Here is a 6,921-nt window from a genome sequence, read left to right as displayed (position 1 = left end):
AGGAAGCCCAAGATGAAATCAAATATTAGAGAAATAAGAAATCTGTCTTGTATTGAGCAAATATTTACAATGCAAAGTGTGTCATGTGACAATTTAATAAAAATATAAATGCTGGAAGATGCTCCAGAGGAAAATGATTTTAAAAGAAACAGCATCTACACCTTAAATATATATACATATATATAAACCCATTGCCGTCGAGTCGATTCCGACTCATAGCAACCCTATAGGACAGGGTAGAACTGCCCCATAGAGTTTCCAAGGAGCGCCTAGTGGATTCGAACTGCTGACCTTTTGATTAGCGGCTGTAGCACTTAACCACTATGCCACCAGGGTTTCCATATATATATATATGTATGTATTTAAAAAGGGAGAGGGGTATTTGCTCTGCCTCACTATTGATAATGAAATCTGTTCATGAAAATGCTTTAATAGTTTGCTTCTCTGAAGAAGTGACCAAATGGAATTTTGACCTGATCCAGGATATACTTTCAATGTTTTACATCTTTGGATTTTAAATATATTTAAGTTCAGGTCCACTCCAAACCGATTTCCTGGTTGGTTAAAAATTAAAAAAAAAAAAGATTTTATCTCTAAATTTGTAAGTGAAGCGAATTTAGCAAATTAACACAGCTAGTTTCTGAGTTCAGGATTTAATTCACAGTTTCATTTAAGGCCAACTGGCACATAAGATTTAAACTTAGAAAACGGTGGTCATATATTCTGCATACTTTATTTCTTGGCCTAATATCCTCACATGATGGCAGCACCCCAATTTATAGCAGACAATAGGTCATTTTTATTTCTCACATAAAAGTCACAGGCCTTTTTGTCACCACCATGTTTTATTTACGCCTTACCATTATGATACACAACACTGGAATTGATACATGTTATCCAAGAACCTGCAACACACGTACGTAGGAGCTGACAGTTTAACTTATTTCTCTTCAAAAGTCCTCGTTTCACAACTTTCTTGGTTGTAGCCCCACAAACATAAGTATAGTGTCATGTATCAGTAATTTTAAAAATACATCATATTTCTTCTTGTGATGGCTCCCTTACTTTAACCCTTCAATCCCTATTTATGGACAGCAAAGCTGACACAAAGAGTATAAAGATTACATGGTAACAAAGATAAGATACACATCCACAGTAATCTGATTTTTTTCACTTTCCTCTTAAATTTTGGGGCATTGCCAGACAGAAAGGTTTTAAACAGCGAAACATAATAGGACATGAAATTCTGAGGTCTAGAAAAATACTCTTCTGGGCAGAATTTCCCAACATGCCTATTATGAGGGATATCAATGTGGTTTTCTTTCCAGATGCTGGATAACCTTCCCCTTCTGGGGCATTTTTCATGTCCACACGCTCCCAGTTTATCAAGGCAAGGATTTAGGCAGCTCTGAAAGGCACAGTGCATTATTTCTTCACTGCACTCAGGTGCAGCACTGAGATGGTAGCCGTAAACAGGCAGAAGGCAGCAATCCTTCAGCAATAGTTCTTTATGGGGTAAAAACCACCGAAGGGCAATTCTATCCTAAATCACAGCAGATACCACTGCACAGATTCAAAAAGCGCCGGAACACAACCAGCGAAGGTGAACACCAGCACCCACAGAGGGCGAGCAGAATGCAATCGCTCTGTGTTCCGCTCAGGAGCCTTCCGGCCTGTGCATTCGCCACAGTTTCACTGATAGTTCCCTAAAGCCCTGAAGACTACATTACCTCCTGTCTTGGTCATCTAGTGCTGCTGTGACTGAAATACCACAAGCGGACGGCTTTAACAAAGAGAAATTTATTCTCTCACAGTCAAGTAGGCTGGAAGTCCAAATTCAGGGCGCCAGCTCCAGGAGACTTTGGAGGAAGGCCCTTGTCTTCAATCTTCTCCTGGTCTAGAAGCTTCTCTGCACAGGAACCTCGGGTCCAACAGGCACCACGCTCTGCTCCCCGTGTTGTTTTCTTGGTGGTATGAGATCCCCCTGTCTCTCTGCTCGCTTCTCACTTTCGTATCTCAAAAGAGATTGGCTGAAGACACTATCTAATCCTGTAGATCTCATCAATATAACTGTAGACAATCCATCATAGTGATAGGATTTACAACACACAGGAAAATCCCATTAAGTGACAAAATGGTGGACAATCACACGATACTGGGAATCATGGCCTAACCAAGTTGACACATATTTTGGGGGGACACAGTTCAATCCAAGACACCTCCTAAATGTCTGTTTCCAAGGCAGGATATGTTGTCGTTGTCGTTAGCTGGCCTGAGTCAGTTCCTGGCTCATGGCAACTGCACGCACAACCGTTGTGATCCACAGAGTTTTCACCTTCAGAAGCAGATCATCAGGTCCTTCTTCGTGTTCTGAAGAGGGCGGTTAACCAGTAAGGGATGCACAGGCTTACAGTCAGCAAGGTATGCAGGGGCTTCACTGTGTTTATTTACTAATCTGTAGTGCACAATTTCATATGGTTTTCACCACATCTTTGATGAAAAACAGGTGAAATTGTGCACTACAGATTATTAAGTAAGCACAAGTAAGCCTGTGCATCCCTTGCTTATTGGGCAATCCGTCTCTGCTAATCCACTTAGTCTGGAAGCTCTGTTGAAACCTGTTTACCATCAGAACAACACACAAGTCTCCACTGAGGGACAGATGGCATTATTATACTCATTTTACAGATGATAAAACTGAGACCAGGGTATTCATACTCATTCTCGTTCATTCATTCAACAAGTGACAGAGCCAGAATTAAATGTAATTCTCTCCCATTCCAACACCTGTGTGTTTGTACTATATCATGCCAGCTAATCCATTCATATTCCCAGGGAATATCTGCATTTCAAACAAAGCCTCAAAGTCTTAAAGAACATGAATGGACCATATAAGAAGTGCAGGCTGTGAGGAAGAAATGTATTCCCCCAAAGGGTCAAGATGAACTGCCCATAGGGCCAGTGGCTGAGGCAGAATCTGAATGGCCCCCTACTGGCCTCATTTAGATCACTCCTCAATGAAGGTCCATCTCAGGTCCCTCCAGTTCATTCAAGAGATTCAGGACAGCGAAGCTATGATGGCTGGGGGACTACCAAGAAACCTTCTCTCCTCTTCCACATTAATGGAATCCTGGATTTCTTTTTAGCTCAGTCCATGGCTTCCCGGGGGAGGAGAAGGGCAAGGGCTAAATTTTGCAGTCTCCTTTGCAGTTAAGTGGGACCAGGTATCTAAGTTCTGTCTGATGGGATCTAAGAAAGAAGGTTGTGTGGCATCTCCAGAGACCCTTCTTAAAAGTGAGCTGGCATGCATTCTTTGCCCCAGTCCTTCCACCCTTCTCTAAATTGGAATGTGAAGGTGACGGCTGAAGCCAGTGCAGCCACTTTGGATCAGTGAGGGAATTTAACCCAAAACCAAACCCACTACTGTCAGGTTGATTCCAACTCATAGTGATCTTACAGAACAGAGCAGAACTGCCCCATAGTGTTTCCAAGGCTGTCAATCTTTATGGAAGCAGACCAACACATCTTTCTCTGGTGGAGCAGCTGATGGGGTCAAACCTTTTTGTTAGCAGCCAAGCACTTTAACCACTGTGCCACCAGGCTCCTTGGGTGAACTTAGGAAGCCACAAAGACTGGATAAACAAACTGGAAGGAGTCTGTATGGCTCACAACTTGTAGAACAGAGGCACCATGCCAGACTTGGACTGCCTGCCTCCAGACTTCCATGCCAGAAAGAAATGAACTTCTAACTTATTTAGTTTGGGTCTCTTTACCCACAGATGAACCCGATAAACACAGGGAGGATTGATACTAGACATTTCCAAGCCTTGTGGGCTTTGTGAACAACGATCTACCCCAAGAAAGTGCAATTTTGTTCAATAAACACTGCTTTGAATGAAGAGCTTGAAGAGCATTAATGAGGAGGCAATAATTACAAAAATAATGAAATGAAATTACCTCGGTATGGCCTTTTTTCCATCCTTAATGCAGCCACATAATGTGAATACAGTTGTGTCATTCTCTGAACCCAGTGCATTAGCATAAATAGAACATTCAAGTGAATATGATAATTATTCAATTATAATGATCAAAGGGAAGAGTCTGCCGAAAACCATCCCTGATGCTGAATCCCTGCCTAAGAAAAGATCATTACGTTTTAAGAAAAAAGACCAATCTTGATGCCATTAGCAAAACTGTGCCATTTTCAGAACTAAGCATCTACTTTCTTTAATAACAGAGAATAAAACACTATTTCACCTCCTTAAAAGGCAGAGAAGGATGGGACATTCCAATCTTTCTGAAAGTTTTGCAACTATTACTGCAAATTATTTACTTCCATTGGATTTAGAAATAGATCTAGAGGTCTGAGTCTAAGGTCAGAAGGTGCAACTGTCTGGCTGGACCACATTTGAGCTTCTGAAGATGATAAAGCTACATCTGCTCTGAGTCCCCGCAATTATATTTGGAGCCAAGCCCATAGGCCATAGTTCTTTACTCTGTAAGGGTATTCCTTTGTCTCAGAAAACGTTGATTACAGGAAACTAGGAACAGTGCACATTTTTGAAGCATTCTGAAAATCTGTCTCTGATCGTGGACCATTCAGTATAAGATCCCCTAGGAAGCAGGCCTCAATTGCCTATTTCACGCACCTTCTGTTGTAGACATGTGAGAAAGCCAAGATGCAAGCTGCCCCAGGTTGTCCCTGAAGCCAAAAATCTGCCCAGTTCTCTGGGCAGATTTTCAGCTGCTTTAGTCCAATTTTGGAGAGGCAGCTGTCAGGCACATTCGGCCACACACCTAAATGGAAGCCTCCAGCATTCTGAACTAAAAAATAACATTGCTGAGACAACGGGAGAGAGTTCCCAATAATGGAGGCTTTGGAAAGGACTCGGAAAAGCAAATTGTATTTCTAGATTTTTTTGAAAACTGTTGGCTTAGCCTCACATCAGAGACATCCTTGTGAAGAGAAAATGCTTAAGTACGTGCATTTTGAAAGGCCAAGCTGAAAGCCTGGTAAAAGGCAGAAAGAGATAATTACATTAAAAACAAACAAACCAGTAGGTATGGAGTCAGTTCTGACTTCATAGGGTTATCGAGGCTGTGGCCTTTCAGAAGCAGATAGGCAGGCTTTTCTTCTGAGGCACCTCTGGATGGGTTTGAACTGACAATTTTTCAGTTGGTAGTAGAATGCTTAAACTGGGTGCAGCCAGGGACGCTGATGATTCCATTAGCTGGTCCTTAAGACCTAGAAAATATTTAAATTCAAGATGCCTAGGAATCTTACCATCACCAAGGCAAATTCAGTGGCTTATCAATAGCCAATATATTCTTTGTCCTCGCACCCTAATGGCTCATGAGTTCCATGAACTCCTAGCAATCTCCCAGACTGCCTACAACAATTAAAATCCGCTGCATCAAGGTACCCAACGGCTGCTGTTTTAGTCAGGGTACATTAGCGTATGCTGTGGTAACAAATAACCCCAATATCTTAGCTGCTCAACATAATGGAATTTCATTTCTCACTCATGGTACAATTGGATATAGACTGGGTTGTTCTCCCCTATAACTTAGAGACCAAGGCAGCTTCCATTTGTGGCTCTACCAACTTGTGGCTTCTTGGTCATATGGAGTATCAGCTGACCCAGACAGAGATGGTGGGGAAGAGAGCATAAGGAAGGCACCATAGATTCTGAACTATTCCCAGCCCAGAACACCACCTTGTGTGGCCAGAACTAATCGCATGACCATCTTAATTGCAAGAGAGTTTGGAAAATACAAAAGGCCACATGTGTATGGGCAAGCACTGACAGACTCAGCTAGAGCTGCTAAGTAAACTGAATGAGTGTGGGCTTACTCAATAGCTACTCTGGAAAACAATTTTTAAAAGGGCCCTAAAAAAAAAAAAATTTTTTTTTTTAAGAGAAAACAAATAAACACACAAACATCTCCACAAAGAGAAATACAGAAAGAAAGAATGTCGTAGGAGAACACTCTTCGTGATTTCTGAAATAAGACATAGGAAAAAGCAAGGAAGAAAGACTAACAGAGAAGATGAAAATGGTTGAAACACAGACACTTTTCAAGAAAAGGCAGGTCCACTTCTGGCAGGAAGTTTTAGAAGACAATGTACAGAAAAGAACTGAGAGTTAAAAAAAAAACGTTGCCATGGAGTCAATTCTGACTCATAGCAACCCTATAGGGAAGAGTAGAGCTGCCCCATAGAGTTTCAAACGAGTGCCTGGTAGATTCAAACTGCTGACCTTTTAGTTAGCAGCCATAGCTCTTAACCACTATGCCACCAGTGTTTCCAAATTGAGAGTTAGATGACATTGAAAGAAATACTAAACTGGAAATCTTGCATATCCTGAAGTACAACACTGTCAGTGATAGGATAATATCCATATGCCTACAAGGAAGACCTTATAAGATTATTATTCAAGTTTAAGCACCAACAACTAAAGCCAAAGATGAGAAAATTAAGATTTTTTACCAGTTTCTGCAATCTGAACCTGATCAAACATGCAATCAAGATGCACTGAAAATTACTGGTGATTGGAATGCAAAAGTTGGAAACAAAGAAGGACCAGTAGTTGAAAAATACAGCCTTGGTGACAGAAATGATGCCTGAGATTGCATGATAAAATTTTGCAACACCAATTATTTATTCATTGTGAATATTTTTTTTCAACAACATAAATGGTGACTACACACATGGACCTCACCACATAGAAAACACAGGAACCAAATGGACTACATCTGTGGAAAGAGACGATGGAAAAGCTCAATATCATCAGTCTGAACAAAGCCAGGGGCTGACTTCAGAACAGACCATCAATTGCTCATATGCAAGTTAAGATGAAGGTGAAGAAAATTAAAACAGGTCTGCGAAAGCCAAACTATGACCTTAAGTCCATCCTACCT

This window comes from Elephas maximus, chromosome 17, assembly GCF_024166365.1.
Source record: "Elephas maximus indicus isolate mEleMax1 chromosome 17, mEleMax1 primary haplotype, whole genome shotgun sequence".
NCBI lineage: Eukaryota > Metazoa > Chordata > Mammalia > Proboscidea > Elephantidae > Elephas > Elephas maximus.
Note: the sequence above shows the minus strand (reverse complement) of the source record.